The 23,231-nt window shown below is 45.1% G+C and overlaps 1 protein-coding gene and 1 pseudogene across 7 annotated transcripts in view; both read left to right on the top strand.

Annotated features, from left to right (window-relative positions):
* The window catches only part of DGKI (diacylglycerol kinase iota), a 311,383-nt gene that overhangs the window by 49,246 nt on the left and 238,906 nt on the right, over positions 1-23,231 (top strand). The gene's annotated exons all lie outside the window — the stretch shown is intronic.
* On the top strand, positions 17,280-17,432 carry LOC130267873 (U2 spliceosomal RNA; annotated as a pseudogene).

The following is a 23,231-nucleotide window of genomic DNA, read 5'->3' as shown; positions in this document are numbered from 1 at the left end:
TAAATGATAGATTGGGCCCTAGTAGGATGTTTTATAACCTAGATACCCCCTTAAAAATTGGGTTAATTTTAAAAAGAATTCCCCAAAAGCTAGACAAAAATAAATTGATGACATGTTGTCCCCACTAGTGATCGGCTGCAATCGGTTGGGAAACCTAGGAGCCAGTGTTAAGTTTCCCTGCAGTGACTCCGCAGGCGAAATGAGGAATTACATGGTGTTCATGAAAATCGCCTAATGCGTTTTTTTCCCCTCCCTGTTGCTCTTCAGTGGTTTCTGGAGTTTAACTTTCTGGCACCCGTTGATTTATAACATTTTTTTCCAGTGGAGTACCCCTTTAAGTTTTACCCTCAAAAACTGGATAGTAACCATATTAAGCACCATTACATATCTCCCATGGGCCTTTTCACCCAGTCTGGGAAAGTAGAGTGACGCCCTCCTGTAGGAGCTGTAATGCAGTGTCTTTGGTAACTAGTTCTCCATTGGACCTAGAACAGGACATCAATATAAGATTGGTGGGGATCTCACTCTTGGCACCCCCATCCATTAGGGCAATAACGAGTCCCCCCTTAACGAGCCGCCGATTTGCAAAACCAGACTCAACCACTACTGAATATGTGGCGCTGTAAGTGAGGGTACTTGGTGCAGCCCCTTGAACCAGCTGATCGGTGGGAATACCGCAAGTCAGACCCCCCCCCCCCCCACCACACACTGATAGTATTTTAATCCTGAAGACCCCTTTAATGTCGCAGAAAAAGACGACGCGAAAAAAAAAAAATCACTTTTACAAGTCCCAGTTAACACACAACCCCCGATCCTCTCAGCAGGGAGCTGCGTACTTGGCGCACTCGACCTTGGACAATACAATATCGGAGAAGCTGGTAAGGGAGGAGCGCGGGCCCCGCTGATTGTCTTATTGTAATATTACCGAGGGATCCCGATGACTGGCAGACAACTGATTCTATCTACAAAGAATAGGAAGAAACAAAGACTTCTCATTGTTCCTCCGATAAAGGAATCCCGCGGCGGTTATACACAAAGCCGGAGGTTTCCAGACTTAAAGGGGTTCTCTGGGACTGTAGGATTTATAGGGGTTTTCTGACATCTAAAAAAAAAAAAATTGGCCAAGGAGATAGGAGACCTGGAAGCCCCTTGTGGGTATGAGAAAAGTGTTGGGGTGGAACAACCCCTTAGAACACGGACTGGACAGTTTTCGGCACAACCGTCAGATGCTCAGTGAAAATCATGGACGCGCCCCATGGGACCCAATTACGATACCCTCTAAGCATCTCATCCACTGTGCGGGGCATCGTCTACGCCCCATGTCAGATCAGGTGTGAGAGTTATGGGTGGACAATACCAATAAAGGGGCACTCCCCTGCCCCAGTGTTCAGAACATTTTGTTCTGAACGCTGGGTGCGGGCTGCGGGGCTCGTGATGTAACAGCCACGCCCCCTCAATGCAAGTCTATGGGAGGGGGCGTGGCAGCTGCCACGCCCCCTCCCATAGTCTTGCATTGAGGGGGCGTGACATCACGAGGGGCGTGGCCGTGACTTCACGACCCCGCAGCGCGCACCCAGCATTCGAAACAAAATGTTCCGAATGCTGGGGCAGTGGAGTGCCCCTTCAAAGGGTTTCATCTCTACTTCCTAATTTAAAGGGGTATTCCAGTTTAAAACTATTTTTTTTCTTATCAACTGGCTCCAGAAAGTTAAACAGATTTGTAAATTACTTTTATTAAAAAATCTTAATCTTACCTGTACTTATCAGCTGCTGAAGTTGAGTTGTTCTTTTCTGTCTGACCACGGTACCTCTGTCTGTCCCAGGAACTCTCCAGAGTAGGAGCGAATCCCTATAGCAAACCTCTCCTGCTCTGGACCGTTCCAGAGACAGACAGAGGTGTCAGCAAAGATCACTTTTGTTAGACAGAAAAGAACAACTCAACTTCAGCAGCTGATAAGTACTGGTAGGATTAAGATTTTCTTTTAAGTAATTTACAAATCTGTTTAACTCTCCGGAGCCAGTTGTTTTTAACTGGGATACCCCTTTAAGGCTGGAATCCGCTAACAAAAAGCAATTTTCACTGGTCACTTGTAATACTATGTTTGTCCTGTAGTGGCCACTGCAGGAAAAATTAGCAGCTCATGGCAACTTCCTCTGGCAGAATCGGGCTCTATTCATATTCACATCATAGATTACCTGGTTGTGCACGTTAGATATTTTTGGCAGAAAAAACATCCATGTAAGGTTTCTAGGTATGTCCCCATTCTGCCTTAAAGGGGTACTCCAGTGGAAAACTTTTTATTTATTTTTTTTGGTTTTTTTTTACTTAATTGGTGCCAGAAAGTTAAACAGATTTGTAAATTACTTCTATAAAAAAAATCTTAATCCTTCCAGTACTTATTAGCTGCTGAATACTACAGAGGAAATTCTTTTCTTTTTGGAACACAGAGCTCTCTGCTGACATCATGAACACAGTGCTCTCTGCTGACATCTCTGTCCATTTTAAGAACTGTCCAGAGTAGGAGAAAATCCCCATAGAAAACATATGCTGCTCTGGACAGTTCCTCAAATGGACAGAGATGTCAGCAGAGAGCACTGTGTTCCAAAAAGTAAAGAATTTCCTCTGTAGTAATCAGCAGCTAATAAGTACTGGAAGAATTCTGATTTTTTAATAGAAGTAATTTAAAAATCTGTTAAACTTTCTGGCACCAGTTGATTTAAAAAAAAAAAAAAAATAAATAAAAAGTTTTCCACTGGAGTACCCCTCTAAAGGGTGTTTTAGCTAGAAGAGAAATAGGTCTGAACTGATGCATTATGGGAAACTGAACATATTTCCAATACAAATGGTGTTTAAGAATTGATGTCAGATTTCAGAGACAAAATTAATGGGCAGGTTGGATTAAAGTTTTATTTATTTTTTTGTCAGCAGCACAACTGGTCTGGGTTATATTAATCAGATTTATTTATATATATTTTTTTACTTTATTTTGTGTAGATTTTTTTGTCATTATTAATAATTCTTCATCTAATTTTTTAATTATTTTTTTGTTGTTGTTGCAGCTTATAGACACTTGGTAAGATACATACCGATACATAAGGAATTATCTGTCTGGTACTGACTTTGTTAATCAGATTTTTATTTTTTTTTTTATAAAACTTTATTTGGTTTTAATTTTGTAATTTTTTTTATTATTTTCATCTTATTTATTGGTCTACGGCTGTCTTATCTGTACGGCTGATTTACCATTACGTAAGAGATTACCTGTCTGATTTTAGCTTTATTTATTCGATTTATTATTATAAAAAAAATTTCATAAAACTTTATTCGGTTCTGATTTTGTCATTATTAATTATTTTTTATCAAATGTTGTTGTTTTTTTTTTTCCAATTTATAAATGTCTTTTACTTTCTGCGGAATATCCGCAATAGGGTGAACAGGGTGATTTCACACGTCTCCTCTGTTCCCTTCCCCCACCATATTCTGTCAGAGTACAGAAAGGTGACCGAAAGTGTAAAGGAGGGGGAAGTGATGGGACCAAAGTGCTGGTGGTGACGGTGATGGTGGTGGGGGGGGGGGGGGGGTGTCAGCTGGTGGTGGTGGTGGGGGGTGTCAGCTGGTGGTGGGGGGGTGTCAGCTGGTGGTGGGGGTGTCAGCAGGATATGTTGTGTATACATCTACTATGGGTCTACTGGGAGAAGAAACAGAAGATGAGACCATCGCTAATGTGACTTCACCACCAACACTTGTAAATGCTGTCAGCAGCTAATGACAGTGCGGAGGCTGCTTCTCTATACAGCTGTACAGGGCATCTCCACCGCCCATTAACCCCTTCAGGACATGCTTATCCACTGTAAGGGTATTACCTCAATACATCTACAGGATATAACTCAGGATCAGTACAGGATAAGTAATGTAATGTATGTACACAGTGACCTCACCAGCAGAATAGTGAGTACAGCTCTGGGGTATAATACAGGATATAACTCAGGATCAGTACAGGATAAGTAATGTAATGTATGTACACAGTGACCTCACCAGCAGAATAGTGAGTACAGATCTGGAGTATAATACAGGATATAACTCAGGATCAGTACAGGATCAGTAATGTAATGTATGTACACAGTGACCTCACCAGCAGAATAGTGAGTACAGCTTTGGGGTATAATACAGGATATAACTCAGGATCAGTACAGGATAAGTAATGTAATGTATGTACACAGTGACCTCACCAGCAGAATAGTGAGTACAGATCTGGAGTATAATACAGGATATAACTCAGGATCAGTACAGGATCAGTAATGTAATGTATGTACACAGTGACCTCACCAGCAGAATAGTGAGTACAGCTCTGGGGTATAATACAGGATATAACTCAGGATCAGTACAGGATAAGTAATGTAATGTATGTACACAGTGACCTCACCAGCAGAATAGTGAGTACAGCTCTGGGGTATAATACAGGATATAACTCAGGATCAGTACAGGATAAGTAATGTAATGTATGTACACAGTGACCTCACCAGCAGAATAGTGAGTACAGATCTGGAGTATAATACAGGATATAACTCAGGATCAGTACAGGATCAGTAATGTAATGTATGTACACAGTGACCTCACCAGCAGAATAGTGAGTACAGCTTTGGGGTATAATACAGGATATAACTCAGGATCAGTACAGGATAAGTAATGTAATGTATGTACACAGTGACCTCACCAGCAGAATAGTGAGTACAGATCTGGAGTATAATACAGGATATAACTCAGGATCAGTACAGGATCAGTAATGTAATGTATGTACACAGTGACCTCACCAGCAGAATAGTGAGTACAGCTCTGGGGTATAATACAGGATATAACTCAGGATCAGTACAGGATAAGTAATGTAATGTATGTACACAGTGACCTCACCAGCAGAATAGTGAGTACAGCTCTGGGGTATAATACAGGATATAACTCAGGATCAGTACAGGATAAGTAATGTAATGTATGTACACAGTGACCTCACCAGCAGAATAGTGAGTACAGCTCTGGAGTATAATACAGGATATAACTCAGGATCAGTACAGGATAAGTAATGTAATGTATGTACACAGTGACCTCACCAGCAGAATAGTGAGTACAGATCTGGAGTATAATACAGGATATAACTCAGGATCAGTACAGGATAAGTAATGTAATGTATGTACACAGTGACCTCACCAGCAGAATAGTGAGTACAGCTCTGGAGTATAATACAGGATATAACTCAGGATCAGTACAGGATAAGTAATGTAATGTATGTACACGGTGACCTCACCAGCAGAATAGTGAGTACAGCTCTGGAGTATAATACAGGATATAACTCAGGATCAGTACAGGATAAGTAATGTAATATATGTATACAGTGACCTCACCAGCAGAATAGTGAGTACAGCTCTGGAGTATAATACAGGATATAACTCAGGATCAGTACAGGATAAGTAATGTAATGTATGTACACAGTGACCTCACCAGCAGAATAGTGAGTACAGCTCTGGAGTATAATACAGGATATAACTCAGGATCAGTACAGGATAAGTAGTGTAATGTATGTACACAGTGACCTCACCAGCAGAATAGTGAGTACAGCTCTGGAGTATAATACAGGATATAACTCAGGATCAGTACAGGATAAGTAATGTAATGTATGTACACGGTGACCTCACCAGCAGAATAGTGAGTGCAGCTCTGGAGTATAATACAGGATATAACTCAGGATCAGTACAGGATAAGTAATGTAATGTATGTACACAGTGACCTCACCAGCAGAATAGTGAGTACAGCTCTGGAGTATAATACAGGATATAACTCAGGATCAGTACAGGATAAGTAATGTAATGTATGTACACAGTGACCTCACCAGCAGAATAGTGAGTACAGCTCTGGAGTATAATACAGGATATAACTCAGGATCAGTACAGGATAAGTAATGTAATGTATGTACACAGTGACCTCACCAGCAGAATAGTGAGTACAGCTCTGGAATATAATACAGGATATAACTCAGGATCAGTACAGGATAAGTAATGTAATGTATATACACAGTGACCTCACCAGCAGAATAGTGAGTACAGCTCTGGAGTATAATACAGGATATAACTCAGGATCAGTACAGGATAAATAATGTGATGTATGTACACAGTGACCTCACCAGCAGAATAGTGAGTACAGCTCTGGAGTATAATACAGGATATAACTCAGGATCAGTACAGGATAAGTAATGTAATGTATGTACACAGTGACCCCACCAGCAGAATAGTGAGTACAGCTCTGGAGTATAATGCAGGTGACCTCTATGATGCCCTTTTGGGGGGTCTGTGATTACTTGGCTGGGTGTCATTGTTTGGGGTACAGGAATAAATGCCGCTTCTGTTCTTATTATATCCAGTTAGACTATCAGATGGCTGTGACCTGTGACAGTCGGCACCATTGGCGCATTGTATCAGGCTACATATAGACTGCGCAGCCCGATTGTTTACATTGTATCTTTCCAATGTCTGGCTGGCACCTCTCCATACAGTCACCGCGAGCTGTCCTGATACATAGTAACAATGCAGCCAAGTGACAGCAGAGCGACGAGCGTATGTGGAATATAGAGTGAACCTCAGGTCAGGACGGGCGTATGGAACGCAACACACTGGAGGCGGCACATGGCTGCGTGAGCCATGACAACCCGTCTGCTACCACCGGGCGAACGAGGGAGATGTGCGCCCATTTCATGATACAATCTGTAACCCCCACGTAACAGCGCACACTATGGAATAACCCCAACATGACACCCCACATTATGGAATAACCCCCCACATAACAGCGCACACTATGGAATAACCCCCACATAACAGCGCACACTATGGAATAACCCCCACATGACACCCCACATTATGGAATAACCCCCACATGACACCCCACATTATGGAATAACCCCCACATGACACCCCACATTATGGAATAACCCCCACATGACACCCCACATTATGGAATAACCCCCACATGACACCCCGCATTATGGAATAACCCCCACATGACACCCCACATTATGGAATAACCCTCACATGACACCCCGCATTATGGAATAACCCCCCACATAACAGCGCACACTATGGAATAACCCCCACATGACACCCCACACTATGGAATAACCCCCACATGACACCCCACACTATAGAATAACCCCCACATGACACCCCACACTATGGAATAACCCCCACATGACACCCCACACTATGGAGTAACCCCCACATGACACCCCACTCTATGGAATGACCCTCACATGACACCCCACACTATGGAATAACCCCCACATGACACCCCACACTATAGAATAACCCCCACATGACACCCCACACTATGGAATAACCCCCACATGACACCCCACACTATGGAATAACCCCCACATGACACCCCACTCTATGGAATAATCCCCACATTATGGAATAACCCCCACATGACACCCCACACTATGGAATAACCCCCACATGACACCTCATACTATAGAATAACCCCCACATGACACCCCACACTATGGAATAACCCCCCACATGACACCCCACACTATGGAATAACCCCCACATGACACCCCACACTATGGAATAACCCCCCACCTGACACCCCAAACTATGGAATAACCCCCACATGACACCCCACACTATGGAATAACCCCCACATGACACCCCACACTATGGAATAACCCCCCACCTGACACCCCAAACTATGGAATAACCCCCACATGACACCCCACTCTATGGAATAACCCTCACATGACACCCCACACTATGGAATAACCCCCACATGACACCCCACACTATGGAATAACCCCCACATGACACCCCACACTATGGAATAACCCCCCACCTGACACCCCCAAACTATGGAATAACCCCCACATGACACCCCACTCTATGGAATAACCCTCACATGACACCCCACACTATGGAATAACCCCCACATGACACCCCACACTATGGAACAACCCCCCACATGACACCCCACACTATAGAATAACCCCCACATGACACCCCACACTATGGAATAACCCCCACATGACACCCCACACTATGGAATAACCCCCACATGACACCCCACTCTATGGAATAACCCCCACATTATGGAATAACCCCCACATGACACCCCACACTATGGAATAACCCCCCACATGACACCCCACACTATGGAATAACCCCCACATGACACCCCACGCTATGGAATAACCCCCCACCTGACACCCCAAACTATGGAATAACCCCCACATGACACCCCACACTATGGAATAACCCCCACATGACACCCCACACTATAGAATAACCCCCACATGACACCCCACACTATAGAATAACCCCCACATGACACCCCATACTATAGAATAACCCCCACATGACACCCCACACTATAGAATAACCCCCACATGACACCCCACACTATAGAATAACCCCCACATGACACCCCATACTATAGAATAACCCCCACATGACACCCCATACTATAGAATAACCCCCACATGACACCCCACACTATAGAATAACCCCCACATGACACCCCATACTATAGAATAACCCCCACATGACACCCCATACTATAGAATAACCCCCACATGACACCCCACACTATAGAATAACCCTCACATGACACCCCATACTATAGAATAACCCCCACATGACACCCCACACTATAGAATAACCCCCACATGACACCCCACACTATAGAATAACCTCCACATGACACCCCACACTATAGAATAACCCCCACATGACACCCCATACTATAGAATAACCCCCACATGACACCCCACACTATAGAATAACCCTCACATGACACCCCACACTATAGAATAACCTCCACATGACACCCCACACTATAGAATAACCTCCACATGACACCCCACACTATAGAATAACCCCCACATGACACCCCATACTATAGAATAACCCCCACATGACACCCCACATTATGGAATAACCCCCCACATGACACCCCACACTATGGAATAACCCCCACATGACACCCCACACTATAGAATAACCCCCACATGACACCCCACACTATGGAATAACCCTCCACATGACACCCCACACTATAGAATAACCCTCACATGACACCCCACACTATAGAATAACCCCCACATGACACCCCATACTATAGAATAACCCCCACATGACACCCCATACTATAGAATAACCCCCGCATGACACCCCATACTATAGAATAACCCCCACATGACACCCCACACTATAGAATAACCTCCACATGACACCCCACATTATAGAATAACCCCCACATGACACCCCACACTATGGAATAACCCCCCACATGACACCCCACACTATGGAATAACCCCCACATGACACCCCACATTATGGAATAACCCCCCACATGACACCCCACACTATGGAATAACCCCCACATGACACCCCACACTATAGAATAACCCCCACATGACACCCCACACTATGGAATAACCCCCACATGACACCCCACATTATGGAATAACCCCCCACATGACACCCCACACTATGGAATAACCCCCACATGACACCCCACACTATAGAATAACCCCCACATGACACCCCACACTATGGAATAACCCCCACATGACACCCCACACTATGGAATAACCCCCACATGACACCCCACATTATGGAATAACCCCCCACATGACACCCCACACTATGGAATAACCCCCACATGACACCCCACACTATAGAATAACCCCCACATGACACCCCACACTATGGAATAGAGAGTTTGTTACAATGTATCAGTGCAGGTAAATGTATCATCCTGAGGATCCTTTAGATACAATAGTAACACAGTATGAGGTCTGTACTGGCTTTCAGCCTCTGGGATATGAACAAGTTGGTTCCCATTCACTGACAGCAAGCCGTCACGCCCCCTCCTATAGACGTGAATGAAAGGGGCGTGGTGTGATGTCACAAGGGGGTGTGGTGGCTTGCTGTCACACCCCCTTGTTAGCACTGGAACCCAGCTTTCTAAACATACTGTTTACAGAACGCCGGGTGCAGCGCGGAGATTGCGGGGGTCCCAGCGCAGGACCCCCACAATCAGACATCTTATTCTCTATCCTTTGGTTAGGGCAGTGTTTCCCAACCAGGGTGCCTCCAGATGTTGCAAAACTACAACTCCCAGCATGCCTGGACAGCCTTCGGCTGTCCAGGCATGCTGGGAGTTGTAGTTTTGCAACACCTGGAGGCACCCTGGTTGGGAAACACTGGGTTAGTGTATAAGAAGTCTAGGGGCGGAGTACCCCTTTAACCCCTGAATTGCTGAGAGGAAAGAGGCGGGCAAGGCATGCTGGGAGTGAGGAGTAATTACATGTGTTCTGGGCGACTCTATATTTTATTCTTCTACCACGTAGATCCAGTGAGGGGGTGATGGGCAGATTACAGGGCAGGATCAGATGTGGCCTGCGGCAGCCATGCTGGATAACAGAGCACCAAGATTAACTCTTTCAGTAGTCTCATCAAGGCGGTTTTGTCATTCAGGAGTCTGGGAAAGCCGAGTCCAGTTGAATTAAGTGTCTGTATGGAGTAGATACCGAAACAACTCAAAGTACATCAATTGTATCAATAGAGGAAAGGAGTATATATCGTTGTATGACCAGGCTGGAAAAGCTGGGTGAAAATGATGACCATATGGGCTGTAACGCAGCTTTTCCAAGTAACCCAGCCAATATGATTCTTGTGTTCACCTAGCTCTATTAGTTCACAGCCAATATGCTTCTTGCTTTTATCCAGCTTTCCTAGGTTACAGCCAATACGGTCCTTCTTTTCACCCAGCTTTCCCAGGTACAGCCAATATGGTCCTGGTTTTCACTCAGTTTTCATAGATTACGGCCAATACAGTCCTTCTTTTGACTTGGCTTTCCCAGATACAGACAATACGGCCCTAGTTTTCACCCAGCTTTCCCAGGTTATAGCCAATATGGTCCTGGTCTTTACTCGGCTTTCCTGGGTTTACAGCAAATATGGTTCTTGTTTTCACCAAGCTTTCCCTGGTTACAGCCGATTTGGTCTAGGAAAAGCCAATATGGCCCTTGTTTTCACCCAGCTTTCCAAGGTTATAGCCATTATGGTCTTTGTTTTCACCCAGCTTTCCAAGGTTATAGCCAATATGGTCCTTGTTTTCACCTAGCTTTCCTAGGTTACAGACAATATTGACCCTTTTTTCCCCAGCTTTCTCAGGTTACAGGCCGTATGTTACTTGTTTTTACCCAGCTTTGCCAGCTTTCCCAGGTCACAGCTAGTATGGTGCTGGTTTTCACCCAGCTTTCCCAGGTTACAGCCTGTATTCTCTTGGTTTTCATCCAGTTTTTCCAGGTTACAGCCAACATGGTTCTTGTTTTCACACAGCTTTCCCATGTTGTAGCTAACATAGTTCTTGTTTCTACCCAGCTTTCTTTGAACTGTAAGGTTATCGTAATCCTTCCAGTACTTATTAGCGGCTGTATACTACAGAGGAAATTCTTTTCTTTAATACTCGCCCCTAAAAAGAAACCAAAAGGGTTTCTATAAAGCTCAATGAGCCAACGGCTCATTGAGCTTTATAGAAACCCTTTTGGTTTCTTTTTAGGGGCGAGAATTAAAGGGGTTATTGAAGTAATTTACAAATCTGTTTAACTTTCTGGAGCCAGTTGATATATATGAAAAAAAGTTTTTTTTCCTGGAATACCCCTTTAAAGATTGATTTTATGTCCTTTTTTCCATAAATTGATTTTGTTGATGGACACTTTATCATTTCTGGGATTTTTGGGTATCAGATTTTCCTATGAGGCCCCGCTCCTCTATATACTTTCCTATATACACATAAGTAAGTGCCTAGGACATGGAGAAGGCAGAGTGTCCCGGGGGGCGTCCGTCTGTCCGATCCCGGCTGATAATTGGACGTGTGATTTATAATCTGTATTAGTAAGAGGATATAGATTTGGGTAAGAGGATAGCAGTAATAGGATGCCGCCGACTATCAGGGAAAGAAACTGGAGACCTCTGTATAAATGACCACGCGGACTGCCAGGCATCCTCAATCCTCCTATTGTCCTACTTCACTATTTTGGAATCTACCATTGGTGCCATATAAAGGGGCTGCCTAATATCAGAATGTGGCCTTTTTTCTTGCAGAAACAGCCCCACACCTGTCCACAGGTTGGACGTGGTAATGCAGTTCGGCCCCATTGACTTCAGTGCAACTGGGCTGCAATACCAGGCACAACCTATAGACAATTGTGGTGCTGTTACTGGATGAAAAGTCAAGTTTTCTACTTCTGGAAAAGATCTCTGCTTGATGTCAATGAATGGGAACATTTTGTTTACATCCAGAAGCTGCAAACTGGAAACAGATGTATTTGGTCCAAACAATGCTCTGTGAGCTAAACAGCCTGGACTCCAGACTGAGAGATTACATGTAGCATGTACAGCTTTCAGATGAAAAGTGGAGACAATTGTAACCAGTCTAGACAATGCTCTGTGAGCTAAACAACCCGGACTCCAGACTGATACATTGTACATAGCTAGTCCTGATCTCAGCTGAGAAGTGATACAATTGTATCCAGTCTAGACAATGCTCTGTGAGCTAAACATCCCGGACTCCAAACTGATACATTGTACATAGCTAGTCCTGATCTCAGCTGAGAAGTGATACAATTGTATCCAGTCTAGACAATGCTCTGTGAGCTAAACATCCCGGACTCCAAACTGATACATTGTACATAGCTAGTCCTGATCTCAGCTGAGAAGTGATACAATTGTATCCAGTCTAGACAATGCTCTGTGAGCTAAACAGTCTGGACTCCAGACTGATACATTGTACATAGCTAGTCCTGATCTCAGCTGAGAAGTGATACAATTGTATCCAGTCTAGACAATGCTCTGTGAGCTAAACATCCCGGACTCCAAACTGATACATTGTACATAGCTAGTCCTGATCTCAGCTGAGAAGTGATACAATTGTATCCAGTCTAGACAATGCTCTGTGAGCTAAACATCCCGGACTCCAGACTGATACATTGTACATAGCTCGTCCTGATCTCAGCTGAGAAGTGATACAATTGTATCCAGTCTAGACAATGCTCTGTGAGCTAAACAGTCTGGACTCCAGACTGATACATTGTACATAGCTAGTCCTGATCTCAGCTGAGAAGTGATACAATTGTATCCAGTCTAGACAATGCTCTGTGAGCTAAACATCCCGGACTCCAAACTGATACATTGTACATAGCTAGTCCTGATCTCAGCTGAGAAGTGATACAATTGTATCCAGTCTAGACAATGCTCTGTGAGCTAAACATCCCGGACTCCAGACTGATACATTGTACATAGCTAGTCCTGATCTCAGCTGAGAAGTGATACAATTGTATCCAGTCTAGACAATGCTCTGTGAGCTAAACAGTCTGGACTCCAGACTGATACATTGTACATAGCTAGTCCTGATTAGAGTTGAGCGCGACTATTCGAAATGCAAATTTTTACTGCGAATATCGGCACTTTGTGATTTCGCAAATATTTAGAATATAATGATATATATTTGTAATGACGAATATTCATTTTGAAAATTTTTTTTTTGCAAAATGATCCCTCCCTTCTTTTAGGTGAAAGATATAATCGCGAATGCGCACTATGCGAATTTCATTACAAATTTTTGCTTGAAAAAAAACAAACAACATAGCGAATATGCGAATTTCGAGAATATAGGACGAATATTCATCCATATATTCGCAAAATATCGTGAATTCGAATATGGCCCCTGCCGCTCATCACTAGTCCTGATCTCAGCTGAGAAGTGGAGACAATAGTATCCAGTCTAGACAATGCTCTGTGAGCTAAACAACCTGGGCTCCTGACTGATACATTGTACATAGCTCGTCCTGCGCTCAACTGAGAAGTGATAGTTGTATCCAGTCTAGACAATGCTCTGTGAGCTAAACAACCTGGGCTCCTGACTGATACATTGTACATAGCTCGTCCTGCGCTCAACTGAGAAGTGATAGTTGTATCCAGTCTAGACAATGCTCTGTGAGCTACACAACCTGGGCTCCTGACTGATACATTGTACATAGCTCGTCCTGCGCTCAACTGAGTAGTGATAGTTGTATCCAGTCTAGACAATGCTCTGTGAGCTACACAACCTGGGCTCCTGACTGATACATTGTACATAGCTCGTCCTGCTCTCAGCTGAGAAGTGATACAATTGTATCCAGTCTAGACAATGCTCTGTGAGCTAAACGTCCTGGACTCCAGACTGATACATTGTACATAGCTAGTCCTGCTCTCAGCTGAGAAGTTGAGACAATTGCATCCAGTGTAGACAATGCTCTATGAGCTAAACATCCTGGATGCCAGACTGATACATTGTACATAGCTAGTCCTGATCTCAGCTGAGAAGTGGAGAAAATTGTAACCAGTCTAGGCAATGCTCTGTGAGCTAACCAGCCCAGACTCAAGACTGATACATGGTACATAGCTAGTCCTGCTCTCAGCTGAGAAGTGGAGACAATTGTATCCAGTGTAGACAATGCTCTGTGAGCTAAACAGTCTGGACTCCAGACTGATACATTATACAATGTTAGTTTTGATCTCAGCATAGAAGTGATACAGTTGTATCCAGTGTAGACAATGCTCTGTGAGCTAAACATCCTGGACCCCAGACTGATACATTGTACAAGGTTAATTCTGATCTCAGCTGAGAAGTGATACAATTGTATTCAGTCTAGACAATGCTCTGTGAGCTAAACAGTCTGGACTCCAGACTGATACATTGTACATAGCTAGTCCTGATCTCAGCTGAGAAGTGATACAATTGTATCCAGTCTAGACAATGCTCTGTGAGCTACACAACCTGGGCTCCTGACTGATACATTGTATATAGCTCGTCCTGCTGCCAACACTGGTGGGTAGTAGGTATACAGAAGACCTCGCTTGAGTTAGGGCCCCTAATATTCATGGGCCCCTGACAGCAGGACCACCAGAACTGTGGGTCAGGAGTGTGAAGGTATTGAAAAAGCTTTATTCATCATTCAGTCGTCATTACAAGAATAAATTACAATCACACAAAGCATGACGGTACAATATAGAGCACAGGTTCACTAAGCTATACACTATACGACATGCTACGCTAACATTCCGCTCCATCACTCGATATTAAAGAAATAAAGTAGAAAAAACAACCACACATTACAGTTTGTGATCAGGGAGGGGCGTGGGATCTATGGGGTGTAGGAAGGGGCGGATCACAGGGCCAAACTACTGGGCAAACGTAGGGGAAGCAGAGGGGCATTAGTCCTCCTCTTCATCGATGTCCGGACTTCCCAAGATGGAATAGACTCTAAGGCCGGGTTCACACCACGTTTTTAAAGTACGGTTCCCGTATACGTTTTCATTATAGAAAACGTATGGAACCGTATTGAAAGCCGTATGCATAGACAAACAATTGAAAACCGTATACACCCGGGTGCATCCGCGTGCGTACAGTTTGCTTACAGTATGTGTTTTTCCCTTACTCCAAACCGTGGTTGACCAGGGTTTTGCAACCGCATCCTTTTTTTTTTTTAAATGGACATCAATGGGAAACGCACATGCATACGGTTCCATACGGGAAACCGTATACGGTTTTTACTTTGCACAAACGCGCATTTGCGTCCTAAAGTCCCCACATGGGAAACCCCTCCTACTTTCCTGGGAATTTGAATAAAACAAGATTAACTTTAATTAAAAATGGACAAAAGTTTTAAAAAATCATTTTTTTTTGTTCTTTAATAAAAACGGACTGAACCATATGCACTTTTAAAAACGCATACGGTTTACTTTTTCCCATACGTTTCCATCCGTTCTTTTTTTGCCATTATGTTTTCTTTAGAAAAACGGATTGGAAACAGTATGGCAAAAACGTGGTGTGAACCCAGCCATAGCCGGCTGTGGGTCAGGAGTGTGAAGACTACAACCCCCAGCATGTCCAGGAGGCCATGTGAAAAGACTACAGTCAGATTGCTAGAAGCAGATTGTGACGGAAATCTCCCAGGGGTTGGGGGAGGGAGAGGATTGTAAAATTTAGGTGGCAAAAATCCCCAAGCCAGGCAATTCCATCAGCAAAGAGGCTTAGAGGAATTGCTATGCAAATCTTAAACACCGCTGAGAGTAAAGCCCAGTAAATCCCGGGCTCCATAACCATTATCCCTCCTCCTCCCGGCAACCGCACCATGACCCAGGCTCCCAGCCGTCTCCTTACAGGACCCTGGGGTGATTTGCCCCCCACTACCTACATCGTCTTTACCTATATACCCCCCCAAACGCACTACTGTATATGGGGAGGGGGGCAAGATGTGACCCACGTGGTGGAATGCTTAGCAGGCAAAGAGGATAAAGATTAATGTCTCCATGGCAACCGTTTCCGGCACGGGCGAAGATGTGATACGAGTTTTCGATGAGCGCAAAACATGTAGAACCAGTGTGTCATGTGAGGTGAAATGCGTGTCAAGGGGGGGACGCCACTGCTACGCCCACCGAACCCATGGATGGAAGCAAAACTTAGTGATCGTTCATCTTACCCGCATACGCATGGCGGGGGAGATTCATCAAAACCTGTGCTGACGAAAAGTTCTCCTGTTGCCCATAGCAACCAATCAGATTGTTTCTTTCATTTTTGAAAAAGGCCTCTGAGAAATGAAAGAAGCCATCTGATTGGTTGCTATGGGCAACAGGTGAACTTTTCCTCAGCACAGGCCTTACTGATTCTCCCCCAATATTTCTAATAACCAGCACTGATGTAGTTAAAGTGGTCATTCTGGGACTCCAAGCGGAAGCACCACGAGGAGATACATGTCAGAGAGTTATAAGTCTGAACCAACAATACTGCTCCGAACGGCGTATTCAGCTCTGCTACATCTGCATGTTGTTTCATGTGATTTCCCACAATTTTCATATATCTATCTATATATATATATATAACCAAAGAATAAGTTGGCCAGCACTATTGATTCCAAACTATTATATGGACCTGGCTTACGGGTGCAGGCTGCTCCTGTTGCTGTATATTTAGCCCAGCAGCCTGCACCTGTAAGCCAGGTCCATATAATAGTTTGGAATCAATAGTGCTGGCCAACTTATTCTTTGTTTGTATTTCACATACGGGGGAGTGGCTACCTCCATGTTGGCTCTTGCACCCCACCCACCTATATTAGGTGTATATAAGGTGCCTTGGATGTTTCAGATCCTGCAATGCCTGCTGAACTGTTCACACAGAGGCATATTCACAGTGTAGGGTCGCTTCTCGGCCTTTTGGCTAAGATCAAGTGTAGTATCTGTTCTTATCAGTCTGGTGAGGATGGGTGCTGCATGGAGGATGCAGGTGTACCAGGGCTTTCCGGGGCTGGTTCTGAGGAATCAGCTCGACGGCTGCCCCGATGTGACCTGTTCCCTCCGGATCTCGCCATGAGGCTGAGAGGGTCTAGAGCCGAGGTACTTTTGTGCCTCGGGGAGTGGTGACCCCGAGGTGCCGAAACTCACTGGGAGGATGGACTCACTGAGTTGAAGCACGGGCACCATAGTCTCTTCACCTTGTGGCACTCACCTCTTGATTCCCGGCCTTCTGACTAGGATCAGAGAAATTTTTATAGATCCGGCCGAATGTCCGGGCAGTATATCTGCACACATTCACTTATTTATTTCTTTTTGTCTCACTGTATCACTTTTTGCGTGTTGTGTGTTCACAGGATTTGTCAGGATCCGGTAGCCCTTCTGGGTGTCCCTCCTGACGGTCTAGGGGAGGTGTGTGTGGCCATTAGGTTCCGCACCTCCTTGCAAACACCCCGGGTACTCCTGCTTTGGCAGGGTACCTACCATTATCGGCTCTGCGGGCAGATACCTTGGCTAACGCCAAGGGGGATGCCGGGAGCATTTGTGGTCCCCTAGTAGCTTCGGCGAAAAGGGACATCGAACCTGGAACCTCGCAGGTACCTTTTGGTCCGGAGGCGAAGGGTAAGGTTTGTTGGGGGGCCTCTCTCCTATCGGAGAAGGGTTTGCGATAGACCGCATCCTTTGTGCACGTTTTTTTAGTGTAACACGTTTGCACTTTTTCTTGCACTTTGGGTGAATCGAGAGCACGTTCCTCGGCTTTAGATAAGATCTGAGTGTAGGGTCCATCCCAATGAGGTCACCTTACCGTGGTGGGACGGTCCAAGCTATTTGGCAAGCTAAGTACCTCACTTTTTCATAATGTCATAATTTCATATTTTCATTTGTTGCACTACAGCTGTGTAGCTTTTCATGTTTTATCTATATACTCATGTTTTATCTATATCTTTGTGCTAGCAGTGTGCTGCTGTATTCTCCTGTTGCTATATATATATATATATATATATATATATATATATATATATATAATCTTAGGGTGGGTTCACACTGTGGGGACACACTGTAACAAACCCCCTCCTCATGTAATCTCCTTACTACTGGGATGACACACTGTAACAAACCTCCTCGTCATGTAATCTCCTTACTACTGGGGTGACACACTGTAACAAACCTCCTCCTCATGTAGTCACCTTACTACTGGGGTGACACAATGTAACAAACCTCCTCCTTGTCACGATTCGGCTGGCAGGAGGTGGATCCTCTGTGCCAGAGAGGGATTGGCGTGGACCGTGCTAGTGGACCGGTTCTAAGTTACTACTGGTATTCACCAGAGCCCGCCGCAAAGCGGGATGGTCTTGCAGCGGCGGTAGTAACCAGGTCGTATCCACTAGCAACGGCTCAACCTCTCTGACTGCTGAAGATAGGCGCAGTACAAGGGAGTAGACAAGAGCAAGGTCGGACGTAGCAGAAGGTCGGGGCAGGCAGCAAGGATCGTAGTCAGGGGCAACGGCAGGAGGTCTGGAACACAGGCTAGGAACACACTAGGAAACGCTTTCACTGGCACAATGGCAACAAGATCCGGCGAGGGAGTGCAGGGGAAGTGAGGTATACATAGGGAGTGCACAGGTGAACACACTAATTAGAACAACTGCGCCAATCAGTGGCGCAGTGGCCCTTTAAATCGCAGAGACCCGGCGCGCGCGCGCCCTAGGGAGCGGGGCCGCGCGCGCCGGGACAGGACCGACGGAGAGCGAGTCAGGTACGGGAGCCGGGGTGCGCATCGCGAGCGGGCGCCACCCGCATCGCGAATCGCATCCCGGCTGGAGGCGGTATCGCAGCGCACCCGGTCAGTGGATCTGACCGGGGCGCTGCAGTAGCGAGGATGTGGCGAGCGCTCCGGGGAGGAGCGGGGACCCGGAGCGCTCGGCGTAACACTCCTCATATAATCTCCTTACTACTGGGGTGACACACTGTAACAAACCTCCTCATGTAATCTCCTTACTCCTGGGGTGACACACTGTAACAAACCTCCTCCTTATGTAACCAATCAGGGGTTTTGGTGGGGTTTTGCTGGATGGGTGGGTTCTTCGGATGCTGGCTGACTTTATTGCTGCGGGCAGAGCGGCGCCTCCATCAAGAGTGCGCTCTAGGCAGCTGCCTATTTTGCCTATAGATAAAGCCGGCCCTTCCTCCTATAGAATGCAGCTGTCCCCACAAGGGTTGACATACCATAGAACTGCTATCAGGAGGTAGGGGTCCCAGTTCTGCTGGCTTGTGCTGACTCCAAGGGAGGGGGTGAAATGTCCTAAGGGTCATGGAAAGGGGGCGCTAAACCCTTCTGTAAGCCATATTGAAGGCCCACTGTGATATGGAGCTTATCATGAGTGTGGGAACCATGTCCTGTAGGGGGAGCCAGTTCCTCTTGATCATAGTGATGGGGACCCCCCCTCTATAAGGCTGGATTGTACTAGGGACGGTCGGCCCATCTCCTTCACAGGCTCCACGACCCACAATGCATCTCCCTGATGATGCTCAGTCCTGGTGTTGTCTGCGGCATGGCGGCACAATCCAATTACTATGGCGGTCTGTGCATCTTTTATTAGTATAGATTTTCCGATGCCATTATCCTATTGCCTCCTCCGTATAGATCTGTCCCTTTAAGAGCCGTTCATTTTCATTTCCGGCTATTTATAGAAGGCTATGGTTAGATTATAATCTCCGCCGCTGTTAGAATAATCTCATTTCACCCTATTACGCCATCAGCTGCTTTATAAAGTATGTGCCCCCTCCCCGCAGATTTGATCTGCATAAGTGGAGAATAAGCCGTCAGCGCCGTACACACCGCGGTAATGGTACCTGTGCGATCGTGTGTTTGTAAATACTCCCAGCATCCCCCACTGCCTGCTGCGCCAAAGATCTGTTCTCATGGGGAAAAGCAGCGATTCTTCAGCTGTTGGCATCAACTCTTCCTGTGATGTATAATATAGATCCTCCAGGAGAGATTGGCGCGGTTTTGATCGCTATCGTATAGATGCACATACCTGCCCCCCCCAACTGCGCCAAACTTAGTAAGAACATGATTAAGGAAAAGATATCTACCCATATCCATCTCATATCTATCTATCTCATATCTATCTATCTATCTCATATCTATCTATCCCATATCTATCTATCCCATATCTATCTATCTCATATCTATCTATCTCATATCTATCTATCTATCTCATATCTATCTATCTATCACATATCTATCTATCTATCTATCTCATATCTATCTATCTATCTATCTATCTCATATCTATCTATCTCATATCTATCTATCTATCTCATATCTATCTCACATCTATCTATCTATCTCATATCTATCTATCTATCTATCTCATATCTATCTATCTATCTCATATCTATCTATCTCATATATATATATATATATATATATATATATATATATCATATCTATCTATCGCATATCTATCTATCTAATATCTATCTATCTATCTCATATCTATCTATCCATTTATCCCATATCTATCTATCTCATTTCTATCTATCTATTTATCCCATATCTATCTATCTCATATCTATCTATCTTGCTATCTATCTCATATCTATCTATCTCATATCATCTATCTATCTATCTATCTATCTATATATCTCATATCTATCTATCTCATATCTATCTATTTATATCTTCTATCTATCTATCTCATATCTATCTCATATCTATCTATAAAAAAAAAAGGATAAGTTGGCCAGCACATACTGATACCAAACTACTGCATGGACCTGGCATACAGCAGCACACTGCTAGCACAAAGATACAGATAAAACATGAAATGCTATATTGCTACAATGCAAAAAATGAAAAAATTGAGGTACTTTGCTCACCATTTGGCGGCCAAATAGTTTGGACCATCCCACCGCGATAAGGTGACCTCATTGGGACGGACCCTACACTGTTAATGTGCCTCTGTGCAATCAGTTACCAGGCTTGTAAGGTCTGGATGTTCCAGCCCTTACAAGCCTGGTATACAACTACAGACAACTACAGATGGTCAGTAGGGGGCGCTATTAATAGTTTACACTGAGCTTCAGGTTGCTCCAATAACATGGGAATAGCTATAGGTGTGGACCCTAGTGCGTGAGGGGGCACTGCCGTATAAGAAGAAATCAGAATTATAAATGGTACGTGGTAGGTGGGGGCCCTGTTAAGGATCTGCATTAAGGCCCAGGATCTTTGTGTTACTCCAATGATATGGGCATAGTGAGGGGGGGGGGGGGTTGGTGTGTAGGCCGAAGTAGCAGCTGTGTCCGGACCCTATTTCTTGAGGGGTCTTCTCAGCCATAACAGATGCCAACAGTATTACCAATGGCATAGGGTAGATAGGGGGCACTATTTTAGATAAGGGAGCTTTAGATTGGTCCAGTGACATGGACATAGCTATAGGGGATAAAGAATTGGTAGTTACACTTTTCCTCTAGTGCTTTAGGGGGCTCCTCTGCCATATAAGAATCCACCAGTATTCTATATGGCACATGGTAGGTAGGGGGCGCTATAGATAGAGGAGCTTCAGATTGGTCCAGTGACATGAGCATATCTATAAGGGGGTGCCGAATTAGCAGCTACACCTGGACCCTGGTGCTTGAGGGGGCTCCTCCTTCTCCAGATGAGAAGCCACCAGTATTCTATACGGTACATGGTAGGTAGGAGGCGCTATTATACATAGAGGAGCTTCATATTGGTCCAGTGAAATGAGCATATCCATAAGGGGGTCCCAAATTAGCAGCTACAGTCACTTGGACCCTGGTGCTTAAAGGAGTACTCTGCCAAAAAACAAGATGTCTGATCACGTGGGCCCTGCTTCTTTGGCCCCCACGTTCGCCCCGTGCATGGATGACTAGAGTGCCGTGCCGGAGATCCCTAGTGGCGAGATCCCCGCGCTCAGACATCTTATCCCCTATGCTTTGGATAGGGGATGAGATGTTTTCGGCAAAGCACCCCTTTAAGTGGGGGCCCCTTTTTCTCCAGATGAGAACTTACCAGTAATATATACACTTTTTTTATAGGTGTTTTTGCATTGGGGGCCCAAGATCTCCAGGTAGCCCGCCCTGGTTCCTATAATTTGCCTCCACCTCTATTTGATAATAGCGCACAGTATACGTAACGGCAACCATAAGCGCTTACATCACCGGCGGTAAGATTTTTTACGGCAGGCATTGTCTCCGGATGGTGGTTATCTCCGGCTGCATCCGAAATAACAGGCCCTCTCCGTTCTGTCTGGTTGGAGATGTGACCAGCTGTCCTCATGTTTAGCAGCTCGGCCCAATCTGTTCCTCTCCTACCAGACCCAAGAAAAAAAGAAGGACACGGTAATGATGCCCGTTGTTCTTTTTGATGCTTCCCCCTACCCTGCAGGAAGGGAGGAGGAGGAGGGGAGCGGGAGCCAGGAGCGTGCCCAGTCTAATGAAGGCCGTAATTGGATTTCCGCTGTGAGAAGTATTAAGGGAAGGCTGGATGGAACTGATACCGTTGCGCCAACTCCCCCCCCCCCCCTCCACCCGAGCTGCTTTAGGCAAGAAAACGGGACTAATAAGCCGTATATTGAAAAGAGAGACGAATGTAAAATGTTCTATTTCTTGTGCCAATAGCCGAGACTTTTACTACTATCCACCCCCCCCCCCCCTCCCATCCCTCCGGTAAAAGCTTAAGCACTGGCGTTTTTCTTGGTGCTATTTAGCTTCACTGGGAAAATTGCCCACTAAACCTCTCAACGCTAAGGAGCTTTACGGGGCGCAGTAAAAAAAAAAAGAAAGTCATCTCAGCGGAAACGTAGTTGTCTCCCTCTTTATTCCGCCGCTCC

Source organism: Hyla sarda, chromosome 4, assembly GCF_029499605.1.
Source record: "Hyla sarda isolate aHylSar1 chromosome 4, aHylSar1.hap1, whole genome shotgun sequence".
NCBI classification, from domain to species: Eukaryota; Metazoa; Chordata; class Amphibia; order Anura; family Hylidae; genus Hyla; species Hyla sarda.
This window is presented reverse-complemented; position numbering and strand designations above follow the sequence as displayed.